Here is a 12500-nt window from a genome sequence, read left to right on the forward strand (position 1 = left end):
ATAACATGTAAAGTCCAATATAACATTGTTCACTCAATCGTCCTTTAGCCTATTTATTGATCTCTCATTTTTGGGTGAAAAAACACAAGCAAGCAGAGATGAATTTACCAGCTGTGACTTTGTGTTCACACAATTTAAATTACAACTGATCATACTAACTGCGAAGATCATAGCTTCACTTGATTTCATATCCGCAGTTCATATATGATTCATTTCATATACCATTTCATCATTGATTCAATCCTTACGGGACCATTAGAACCCACAAATGACCAGCTCCCAACGTCAGTGGCTTCATAGCTCAGTTGGTTAGAGCGTCGCACCGGAATCGAGAGGTCACGGTTTCAAACACCGTTGAAGTCCTGAATTTTTCAGGCTTCTCTACGCAATTGCAAAAATTGCGCTCATAACTGCGAAGATCATAGCTTCACGTGATTTCATATCCGCAGTTCATAATTATGTGATTCATTTCATACACCATTTCATTATTGATCATAAAAGAAAACTACAGTACATGTATGAAGGGGTAGTTTCTAAAGAAACTGTGGTGCTGCGTCGGTGGGGAAGTAGTATACAAAAATTTGGTTTATCAACGGAGTTGATAATGTAAATTGACCACCGTACAGAGATTCTAAAAGCTTTTAGAATCTCTGTACGGTGGTCAATTTACATTATCAACTCCGTTGATAAACCAAATTTTTGTACAGTACATGTATATCAAGGTTACAACATCAACTGGAAATAATGTCAAGTGACAGTAGCTAGTGTTAACAAGAACACTAAATATCAACCATGTTAACGCTCGTTTCATCACCTAATCATAAAAACAATGCTTGGGAAAAATATGAGAGAAAAATAATTATGCTGCATTTTCCTTTTAAAAGATTTAAAATTAACGGCAAATGATCTGAACGATCTGTAGCATTTGTGGGAACTGTCAATTTTGACAGGTTTCCTCACCAATCATTGTCTTAATTAAAAGAAACTGCTGAGAAAAACGCCTAAATGACCAATTTTAGAGTATCAAGCCACTTTAAAAACAGTGAATGACTTACATTAGGGAAAAAATAATTATGCTACAATTACATAATGTGAAGATCCGGAAACTTTGAAGAGTAGAAATATAGTGATGGAATGTTTTAGCGTTGCAAGTAAGAAAGCCAATTGCATTTGAGAAAACTAAATGGCGTCAGAAGCCCTTGATTAGGAGCTTCCCTCTGCACAATATCCTTGAGTCAACCTTTGCACATATCTTTCTATCTTTATAGAACTAACCCTTCAGCAAAAGACTCACATTTACATCAATTTGCTTACATTGTTTTAATTGCCTTTTTTGTCTTTGTTTGAAAATAACTTTATTCTGATTGGGCATTCTAAACAATAGGAGCAGAGCCGAAGAATGTGTGACATTTGGGCTCAAAATAGAAAGATACATGCAAAGGTTGACTCATCAGGCTTTTATGGGAGAGGAAAGCAGCTCCTACTCCTGGGCTCCGGACGGTATACGGTAACGGTATGTTTACTTTGTGGTTTCATGTCACTTCTCATTGGTTTGCTGCATAATGGGAAATCAAATTAGTCTTCACGGTTTTTTGATTCATTTAGTCAGATTATCCACAGTTTTACGATTTGGGGTGATCTTCCACCGTTCCTTCTTTTTGGGCCCCCCTACATGTATTGGGGCATAGTAAAATCACTGATATAGTTTAGGAAGTGAAGAAAAAGGATTTAGTCAGATTATCCACAGTTTTACGATTTGGGGTGATCTTCCACCGTTCCTTCTTTTTGGGCCCCCTACATGTATTGGGGCATAGTAAAATCACTGATATAGTTTAGGAAGTGAAGAAAAAGGATCAAAATGTAAATATCATGAGGTAATTTACTTCTGTGGCAGGTTTCCTGTGAAATTATTCACTTAAGGACGTTCGTGCCAAATCTTCCTACGGGGAAATTTCCTTCATTTCTCGCCCAGAGTTAGGTCATAAAGTACGTAGTCCAAAAGTGAAAAAAAAAATTGGTGGTCACACACTTTGTTTCGGAGAAATGGCAGTGAAAAAACGGCCCCATTAAATTTATGCAACGGTTTGTCTTCGAGTTGTCCATACTTTCAGCCACTACTCGATCAGCTCCCTTTTCCAGAGCTTTTCCACCCTCCCGTTCACTTCTCTTTAACGTTTCATGATGATTCGGAAAATAATAAATGTGCCATTCTATTGCCAGCCTGGAATTTTTTTTCGCGGCATTTTTGTCGCAATGTTATTTTTACTAATGCAATGGTAAAGGAAAATGAGGTGTCCATGGAAAAATGAAATTGTCACGCTGCTATTATTTGTATAGGGTCAAACCATAGATTGAATTATTTGAGTAGTTTTTGGTATTTAATATTGCCTTTTAGTTTTGAGGCCTAAAACTCAGAACGACCGAGTCTGCTGCAGAAACTCCTGCCCCTTCACTGTATTGCGAAAATAGCTGCACTTTGTTGCATCTTAGTCTCAGATGAATGCACTCCAATACCATGTGAGAAATTCTTAAGATGTTAAGAATTGAAGGAAATAATTATCATGCACCAAAATCGAAACTCTCATCTCATACTTAATTTGGGCAGAAAAAGTGCATAAAATCAGTCTCCGAAGACAAATGGTATTTGGGGTAGTACAATCATCTTTTAGAACTGAAAAATTGGAAGTGATGTCTTAAAGTCTGTTGGGACAGTAATCCCGAGAAGTTATTATTTTGGCATCAAAATAAACCCCTGGAAAATTGAGCTTGAAGATTAATTTTTGTGTGCAGTCCACGGTCTGCTGAATAACTCTTGAAAGCCAATTATGCTGAGCCAATCAGCATTTGGGCACGTGCTAAGGTAGCAGATGGCATGTAAAGGCTGTAAATTAACACCCAATCCTTTCACGTTTGATTGACATGATACGTCAGTTATTTTCTTGCGTGCAGGTTATGGACGGGAACAATTTTAGTTTTAAAATTAATTTTTCAGAAATTTTTTTTCGGGAAAATATACTTCACAGCTCACTGATTCAAGATTTGCAAAAACAAAAAGTTTGATCACGATGCCCAAATTTACCTTTACCGAGACCTTGCAGTGAATCAAACTCAATTCCAAGTCGAACACAGTTCCTCTATTCACTCTGACGAAGGGCTACACATTATGTCAGCTTTCGAAATCGTTCACGGTGGTAATTCAACCTTTATCAACAAGTTTGATGAAACCAAAATTTCCTGCAAATTATTTGTGCTTTGCGCTAGCTCCAATTTCCTTAAAAAAGGAAAATAACAGTTCTGTTTTTTAGTACTATTGGTCTCTAAGAAATATAAAACATTTGTACAGTGAAGAAAATCTGTAAAATCCCAATAATAACTTGCACAAATGAGGTGGCCATTATTCTTTGCCATAAAACTTAAATGGCTGCCAATAAAACACCTTTAAGCCTGTCATCTCTGGGTCTGTCTACAGCTCCTTCTGTATTTCGTGCCATGTAACTGCTTCTGGCACTGCACCCCCTTCATCTTTTGCATCTCAAACTCTGAACTGTTTTGTTTTCCTTAAAGTTTGGTACTGGGGTCTGCCAGTGGTTCTTCATGTTGTGAGTTATAGTCTGCCTTGTTGTTGTCAAGGCCTGTGCTCTTTACTGGCACGCAGTTGAGTTGATGAGGTCATTGAAACCTTGCTGGTATTCTCTCAAGGTGTAGTGGTGCCATTGCCCTACGACCTGATAACAGTGGGACCAAAAGGTTTGTGTTCAGCATCCAATTGCATGTAGAATGTGTCCCTTAAATCATAAGGTATATGTGGTTGGTGAAGATGCTCCACTCAATTGACTTCGCTTCTTTCTCTAACTGTGATTATCGTTTCTTTGTATCTGTGAGTGCTCTGGAGGAGCACGTGACTGGTCTCCATCTCTTTGCCTGGGGGTCATACTGCTTCATGGTGACTGCCTCCTTCTGGGCCAGCGCACATCTTCTGTCTCATTTTCTGATGCGGGTCAATGAACACCAGTCTCCAGTTAATAGTGCTTTGACTCTTTTGAAGCTGTTTGAAGAAGGGCCCTCATTGGCACTGTCACCTATGTGACCCTTCCATAAAGTTAGGGCTTGCCCCTGCAAAGATGAGGAAGGAGAGCACTTCGCTGCATTAATCCCTTTGCTGGATCTGGTGATGTGCCGTCACTCATGAACACTTTTCTGTAGAAGGTCACCACTCTCAGGCCTTGTGTGAGGCCATGTCACTCCACACTTAAAGGACGTGCCTTAATGCCTGCTTGTGCTCCTCTGGTATGGATACAAAGACAAGGATGCACTAGTAGATGCTGATGGCGCAAGGTTCCCGTGCCACTTCCTTACAATGATGTTTGAAACATGCTTGTTAAAGGTCTTTTGGAGTGTAGTAGGTTGTTATAGCTTTCTGGTTTCTTCTGCCATCTTGAGCTAATCTGTGAAGGTCTATTGACATACATGTATATGAGCGTTAAAATGCTTTAAAAGAAATAAGCCCCCTGGGAATGATAGTTTAACCGCCGAATTTTACAACATTTTAAAAAGCTGTCATAAGATAGCTTTTTATATTCGTATTCTTCTATAAAGAAATTATTTGAAAATGTTTTTTTGTTGCGGAGTTATTGCAAATTTTGTGTTTTTCGTGACTAAAATGTTAATCCCCCAAGGTGTTATGAGATGTCAACACTTGTCAACGCTTTAGACCTCCTGTGCAGTTTGACGCGGGAATACATCCGGGAATCTTCACTTTTTTCTCGCGTGTTGAGTTTGTCATTGATTTGTAGTCAATGCGGTTGTGTTAAAGGAATATGCGAAGCGTCATCTTCTTTACTAGGCTATGAAGCGAGGAGAGAAGTGGAAAAGGGAACGTTCTCCTTGGGTAAAAAGTAAGAAAAAGACCCGGCCTAAAAAGGAAACATGATTCCATCAGAAAAACATGCCAAGAAACTCCACTCAGTGGGGGCGACAAGGGCTAAGTCCACAATCAGGTATTAATAATCTATGGCTAATGATGCAGCACTGAATGCCTTTTCCAGCAAATTCATAACTGTTTTGTCACAAACACTCTTCAGGGGCCTTACGTCGATTTTCATTGGTCGGTGGCATCATAGTGGCATGACCACATTCACACCCCCATTGACAAGGTGTTTTTTTCCAGGAATAACTCCTCTTCAAATAAATTTATAAGGTATGTAGATTTGTCAGATTTTTACAAAATTTGGCCAATATGATCGTCGAATATTGGTGCATGAAAACTCGAAATATTTTTACTTTGATACGTCTCTGCGTGTTGCGCAACGGAAAATGTGCTATTGGTCAACTTCAAAGTTCATTTTCTCGGAAACCAACTGGAAGATCCTAAAATCTCGACACACTTTGGTGCTGATTGATATAGTACAGTTTGTTTGGTTGTGCATGGTAATGCGAAGGCAGGGACATGTAATTCAGCAAAGTGAACATGTGTGGTTTTGAGTTTGAAACTTCACATGCGCTAAAGAAAGCCATAATAAAGTTAAAATGTTCATAAACGGTATTCGGATTCTTCATTTTATTACTTTTCAGTGATATACATTACCGAAAATAACACACTTACGAAAGATTTCCCAGAAGGCACCCCAAAACGTTACGCATTTCACAAAGGAGAGTTATCGATATCACAAAGAGAAGGTATCATACGGCTTATTCCATAAAAGAACAAAAACTTAGTATCTTATTTGAAAAAATGGAGACCTACAAAATGGAGACCTGTATCTCACTCTTAAATGTGGATTATAAGATTGCGACTAAAGCTCTTGCTCTAAAACGACAATAGGTTATACCAACAGTCATAAGAATGCGCAGACTGGGTAGTTAAAAGGAAGATTTATTGGTCAGAATAGTCGACTTATATCTGACATTCTCCATTTCACTTCAGCTCAAAATCTAGAAGGAATTGCACTGTTTATTGATTTCGAAAAAGCCTTTGACTTTTAAATGGGAGTGGCTTTTCAAAGGTCTAGATACTTTTCATTTTGGACCTGATTTCAAGAAGTGGGTTAAAATCCTGTATACAAATATCTCCAGTAATACATTCAGCAATGGCTTTGCCTCAAACTCGTTTGATTTAAAAAGAGGGGTTACACAAGACTGCCTCTTGTCAGGTTAACTGCTTGTTTTAGCTGCTGAAGTGCTTTCTTGTTCAGTTAGGGCAAAGGATGATATAAAGTGCATTCACATTCTGAACAAAGAGAAAAAGCATCACAATATGCCGATGATACTACCTCCTTCTGCAAAGAAGAAAAATCGCTTGGAAAACTGCTAGAGTTATTAGATCTGTTTAAAGAGTGTAGTGGGCTAAAACGTAACCAATCCAAATCGTAAGTAATGTGGTTGGGAAAAAACCTCGAATGGGATACACTGTTTGAGGTTCAGTGGCCACAGAGGCCTATCCATGCTTTAAGAACATCATTTTCATACAACTTAAAAATCTGTTAGAAAAGATAAACAAAATTCAACAACTCTTCCAGATATAGTCATAAAGAGACCTAAGACGCTAGGTTGTCAAAACTTATCTTCTCAAGCGCCTGTGTAGATACATCTCTACATGTTATAAATATAACCAACCAATTAATTGATAATTTTATTTGGAATGCATGGTAAGAAACCAAAAAGTAATCGGTCCTAAACAAAAAGGAGGTTTAAATTTACCAGAATTTGAGACAACAAGCGCTATGGTCTTCTGCGATATCGTGGGCCCAGGCATAACAACAGGAGATGGAATGAATCTGGAAGACATCCCATTCCAACTATAATTAATCGACGTGCTGATTGTCAACAACATACATGTACATGTAGCGCTTATCGCGCTGTTAACTTTGGGGTTTTCAGGAACATCAAGAAGCTAAAGGAACCCAAGGTGTATGGTATACCTACTATTCTATCGACTAATATTAGAGTGATTGCTAGAAAAGTAGATGAGATCCAACAAATTGCAGAACTGAACTCTGCTGGGGCTATTTGCATAACAGAGTCCTGGCTGTCTCCTGCTATTCCAGACTGTTGCGTTGCTCTTCCTGGTTTTAATCTATTTCGCAAGGATCTTATTAATACTACAGGAGGTGGAGTATGTATTTACTTAGACCAGAAAATACCGTGTAAATTACTAGAGTCCTGCGATCAAGAGGAAGTAGAGTCGGTATGGATTTCAATGAGACCTCATAGTTTGCCAAGGCAAATCTATCACTCGACTAGTAACCAAGAGCCCGAGAATGTTATTCTGCGTCATCGTGTACAAAAGAATCTTGATGCGCTGCTGTTGAAGCAACCTAATGCTCTTGTCGTGTTAACTGGCGATTTCAACTGCACCTCAACCGGATTTGGAGTAGAATACATAACCCAAGTGAATCAACTGAATCAACTTGTACCTTTCAAGACCCGCGATACTGGTACGGTGGATTGGTTCTTTACAAACAAATTCAAACCATTCCCCATTTCTCAGCTACCAAAGGTTGGATCATCAGATCATTAGTAAACCAGTCTCAGCTCCCTTGCCTGCTTACACAGTAAAGAAGTTTATTGTGTGTGATATACAGGATAGCACATGGCGTGCACTTGGACGCTGGCTCAAAATGACTGGACCCCAATTCTCAATGCCCCTTTGTGTGAGCTAAAGTTCCAGCTGCTTATGTCAGAACTTGGTAGTGCTATCAACAATTTTCTTCTGCATGACAACATTCCTAACCGGCTTCTAAAAGACTTTGCTTTGGAGTAAGCTCCTCTTGTTTGTGATATCTACAACCAGTCTTTAAGGGAGGGATATATACCATCTCTTCTGAAATCATCTATTGTTCGCCTATCCCTAAAGTGTCCCCACCCGGTTCCATTGAAAAAGATCTAAGGCCTATATCACTTACCTGTACAGTAGCAAAGGTTATGGAGGGCCTTACCTGCAGTAGACTTCAGTAATATCCAGTCCAGCATTCCGACAATTCCAGTATAGTTCAGTTTTGCACATGTGCATAAGTATCGTCTTTTGTAGTGCCACGTTGTGAGATGTAGTCGGCAAAGTGATAGCTTATGTTATTAAACGGCATTTAAACAGAGAAGACTCGCGGTTGTTACACTGGCGACGAGGATAAACATGTTGAATTACAAGAGAAATCTAGCAAGCGAAGTCTGAAGCCCAGCGAGAGAGGCAAGCGGGCAAAATACTTCAACACGTGAATCGATCGATCGACAAAACATGTCTCACACGGAACAAGCAGATGCCGGCGCAGCAGCTCCAGTTCAAGTTATCACGGCAACGAGAAATCTAAAATCTCAACCATTTATCCCAGGAGATGACCCGATAGTAAAAGGGAAAGCGTGGGACGACTGGCTTGAAGAAATCGAACGGGAATTCAGATACTTCAAGATTACGGAACCGCTCGACAAGAAAGATGCACTCATCATTTATGGCGGGAAAGAGATCGCTCGCCTGGAGAAAAGTTTACCAACCCCGACAGATGGCGCTAACGAGTACGACAAGTTGAGAAAGAAGGTAAATAACTACTTCAAACCGAAGAAAAATAAACACCATGCGAGATACGTATTCCTCAAAATGAGACCGACACATGACGAAACAACGAACGCGTACGCTGCACGTTTGAGGGAGAAAGCCAATGACTGCGAATTCGAAGCCAATTGCGATGAACGAATCTTGGAACACCTCATCCAAACAACACAGAATCGATCGCTTATACAAAAAGCCATCAACAAGAAATGGGATTTGACACGGTTTTTAACCGAAGCTGCTCAAATTGAAGACACATCACTTCAAATAAGCAACATGAAAATTCCTCAAGACGTGAAGAAACTTGGGCGACGCTTCGAGAAGCGGCATTCACCCAAGGACAAACAAAGCGGTAAAGGAAAGCAACCTTGTGGATACTGCGGACAAACAGGCATACACGAGGAAGGCAAGAACTGTCCAGCGTATGGAAAAAATGTATGAAATGTCAAAAGTTCAACCACTTCAGTTCAGTGTGTAAGTCCAAAGGCCCGCACAACAGTAAGAAAGGCAACGACCAAAAATGCGATCACAAGCCACCAGAGAATTCAAGGCACAAGCGCCGTGTAAAAAGAACCACTGAAGGAGAAGATGCCGACAAGTCAACAAGTTCCGATGACGAGTTCTTCTGCCAAGCCGTAAGACACCTGAAACAAGTGAAGAAAATCAAAACCGATGGTGAAGACAGAACCGTATCAGTGAAGATAGAAGATGTTGATGTAAGAGCTGAGCCTGACAGCGGAGCAGAAGTAAATGTCATGGATGAACACCAATTTAAAGCATTGACAAACCGGTCCAGTGTGAAACTTACACTACAACCGAGCAGAGTAAAGTTAAGCACCTTGCAGAGTGAGCTACCCGTGAAAGGAGAGTTCACAGCCACAATAAGGAACCAGACCTGTTGAGCAGTCGCAAGATTTGTTGTGACCAGAGGAAGAATCAACTCCCCACCCCTCATCAGCAAAAGTACCCTTCAAGAGCTGGGTATGTTACAGATCAGAGCAGATGGTTCTTTCGCCGAGACCAATGACTTGAGAATCCAGGAAGAACCACCAGACGTCAAAAGTGTCAAGCGAGATAAAGATCTCAAACCTGGAAGCAAAGAAATGACTGATCAATACAGTGACGTATTTAAGGGTATCGGGAAGATTAGAGACATTAAGAATGGAAAAGAGTTCTATGCGAAGTTCAGCATGAGACCAGAAGCAGTGCCCGTAGCTCAAAGACCGAGACCAGTGGCTTACTACCTGCAAGAGCCATTGAAGCAATGGCTGGGCCAATGTGTAGAAGAGGAGATATTCGAAGAAGTTCCTGAAGGCGAGGCAGTCACATGGTGCTCACCCCTGGTTGTTCAACCAAAGCCGAAGTTCAACACTGTAGACAAGGAGAAACTTGAACCGCACATGATCAGGGCCAGTGTGGACCTCAGGGTACCAAACCAATTCATGGAAAGAAATAAGATCACCCAGGGACCTATTGTTGAAGACTTCATGTACAAATTCCATGATTGCACTGTGTTCTCCAAACTTGACATGCGGCAGGGGTACCACCAACTCCTACTCGATCCAGAAAAATTGCCACTTTTAGCACCCTGTGGGGGAACATGCGACCAAAACGTCTAATCTTTGGAGCAAAAGCCTCGCAAGATCTCTTTGACGAAGCTATCTACCGAATATTTGGAGACATACCAAGATGCCTCAACCAACGGGATGATATCCTGCTAGGAGGACGAAACATGGAGGAGCACAACAAGACATTGGAAGCAGTCCTGCATAGAGCAATGGATTTTGGAATCACATTCAATCCTGACAAGTGCCAGTTTGGAGTCGAGGAGATAGAGTTCTACGGACACAAATTCACGAAAGACAGATTAAAGCCAAACCCAGACAAAATCAGAGCTGTCAAAGAAAGCAGTCCACCAAAATCAAAAGAAGCGGTGCGGTTTCCTTGGCATGACGGGATACCTTTCAAAGTTCATCCCAAGATACGCATCACTAACTGCACCATTGCGAAAGCTAACCCACAAAGATACAAAGTTCAAATGGAGAGCAGAAGAGAATGAAGCATTTGAGAACCTGAAAGCAAGCATAACTAGTGAAAGCACAATGGCATACTTCAACCCAGCTAGACCAATCGTTGTGAGAGTGGAAGCCAGTTTCCATGAAGGGCTCTCAGCCGGATTATTCCAAGAGACAGGTTGTGGTCTCCAGCCAGTTCACTTCATTAGTCGTACCATAACCGACACGGAGAAACGGTACAGCCAGACAGAAAAAGACGCCCTGTCAGTACATTGGGCGAAGAACAGGTTCAGCATTTACCTCCTTGGAGCACCAAAATTCAAGATCATCACTGCCCACAAGCCACTGCTCCCACTGTTTAACAAGGCAGCCATGCGACTCCCACCGAGAATTGAAAAATGGGTGATGGGAATGCAAGATGTCGACTTCGAGCTTATCTATGAGCCTGGAAAAGATGACGCAGACCCCCTTGACTTCCTGTCAAGGCACCCATTGCCAGTGAAAGGAAAGGATGCTGTAGAGAGAGTAATCAAATATGTCTTGAAAGCCGAGCATGCTGTCGTTGTAGATCAGATCAAGGAAGAAACTTGCAAAGATACCCAACTTCAAAAACTGTCCGCCAGGATACTGACGGGGGACTGGGAACGTTACAAAAAGGACCCAGACATTGCACCATTCTACAGTGTGCAGAATGAATTGTATACAGTGGATGGCCTACTCTTTCGTATGAATCAGATCATCATCCCCAGAAGCCTGCAGAGACAAGTCATTAAGGCTGCACACCACCTCGGACATCTGGGAACGACCAAAACAAAGCAAATGATAAGAGCAAAGTATTGGTTTCCAACCATGAACACCATGATCGAACAGATCATTGGACAGTGTTACGAATGCCACGTTACCACAAAGCAGCACAGGCAGGAACCCATCAAACTCACAGACATACCCAAGAAACCGTGGGATGTCATAGCTGTAGACTTCAGTGGACCATACCCTGATGGCCATCATAATCTAGTAGCCATAGACAAGAGAACAAGATATCCTGAAGTCCCGAAGACCCACTCAACAGCTTTTCAACCAACCAAGGAAAAGTTCAAAACAATGTTTGCCACTCATGGCACCCCAAGACAGCTGGAAAGTGACAACGGACCACCGTTTAATTCCAGAGAGTTTGCAGAGTTCGCTAAAACAGAGGGATTCCACCATCATCGAGTCACCCCAGAACATGCGCGTGCTAATGGCGAAGCGGAAAGCTTCATGAAACTGCTTAATAAGACAGAGCAGATCACCCACCTTAAAGGCGGGAATAGCAGCATAGCTATTCAAGAAATGCTGACAGGCTACCGCTCAACACCACACCCTGCCACCGGAATAGCACCCTATGAAGCCCTCATGAACAGACAAGTGAGAACCAAATTAGACCATCAAACGGGGGAGAGCAGCGAGAATGCTCATGACACAGCCATCAATGAGAGGGATGAGAGATACAAAGAGAAGCTCAAACAGAATACTGAGAACAGGAACACTAAGGCACACAACTTCATTGTAGGAGATCATGTATTGTTGAAGCAAAAGAAGAGGAACAAATGGTCCACACAGAGGATTGGAGAGAGAAAATCCTGCTGAATGCCAACCCTCAGTCAGTCCAAGAGGAGATTATCTCCAGCACAGAGGAAATGGTCGAAACCAACAGCAGTGACAAAACGGAACAGAACAAACCAACTGAGTCCTCAGCAGCTGTAGCCAGACCAAGGCGTGATCGGAGGCGACCAGACTATCTGAAAGACTATGTTACCTAGACTGTACTAAGCTTATGCTCACTGGACATAGACATTTATATGCCCTGAACATTTTCTGTTCAAGCGTAGAACATTGGACATTTTGGGACATTGTTTTCTAGTTGCGTTTTATTTAAGGAAAAGACCGTCTCTGGAAAAAGGGAGAAA

At 41.4% G+C, this 12500-nt stretch overlaps 1 protein-coding gene across 2 annotated transcripts in view; it reads left to right on the forward strand.

The window, feature by feature from the left end:
• LOC138039054 (recQ-like DNA helicase BLM) overlaps positions 1–12500 on the forward strand; it is a 112783-nt gene that overhangs the window by 14301 nt on the left and 85982 nt on the right. The gene's annotated exons all lie outside the window — the stretch shown is intronic.

Source organism: Montipora capricornis, chromosome 2, assembly GCF_036669925.1.
Source record: "Montipora capricornis isolate CH-2021 chromosome 2, ASM3666992v2, whole genome shotgun sequence".
In the NCBI taxonomy this organism is placed as follows: Eukaryota; Metazoa; Cnidaria; class Anthozoa; order Scleractinia; family Acroporidae; genus Montipora; species Montipora capricornis.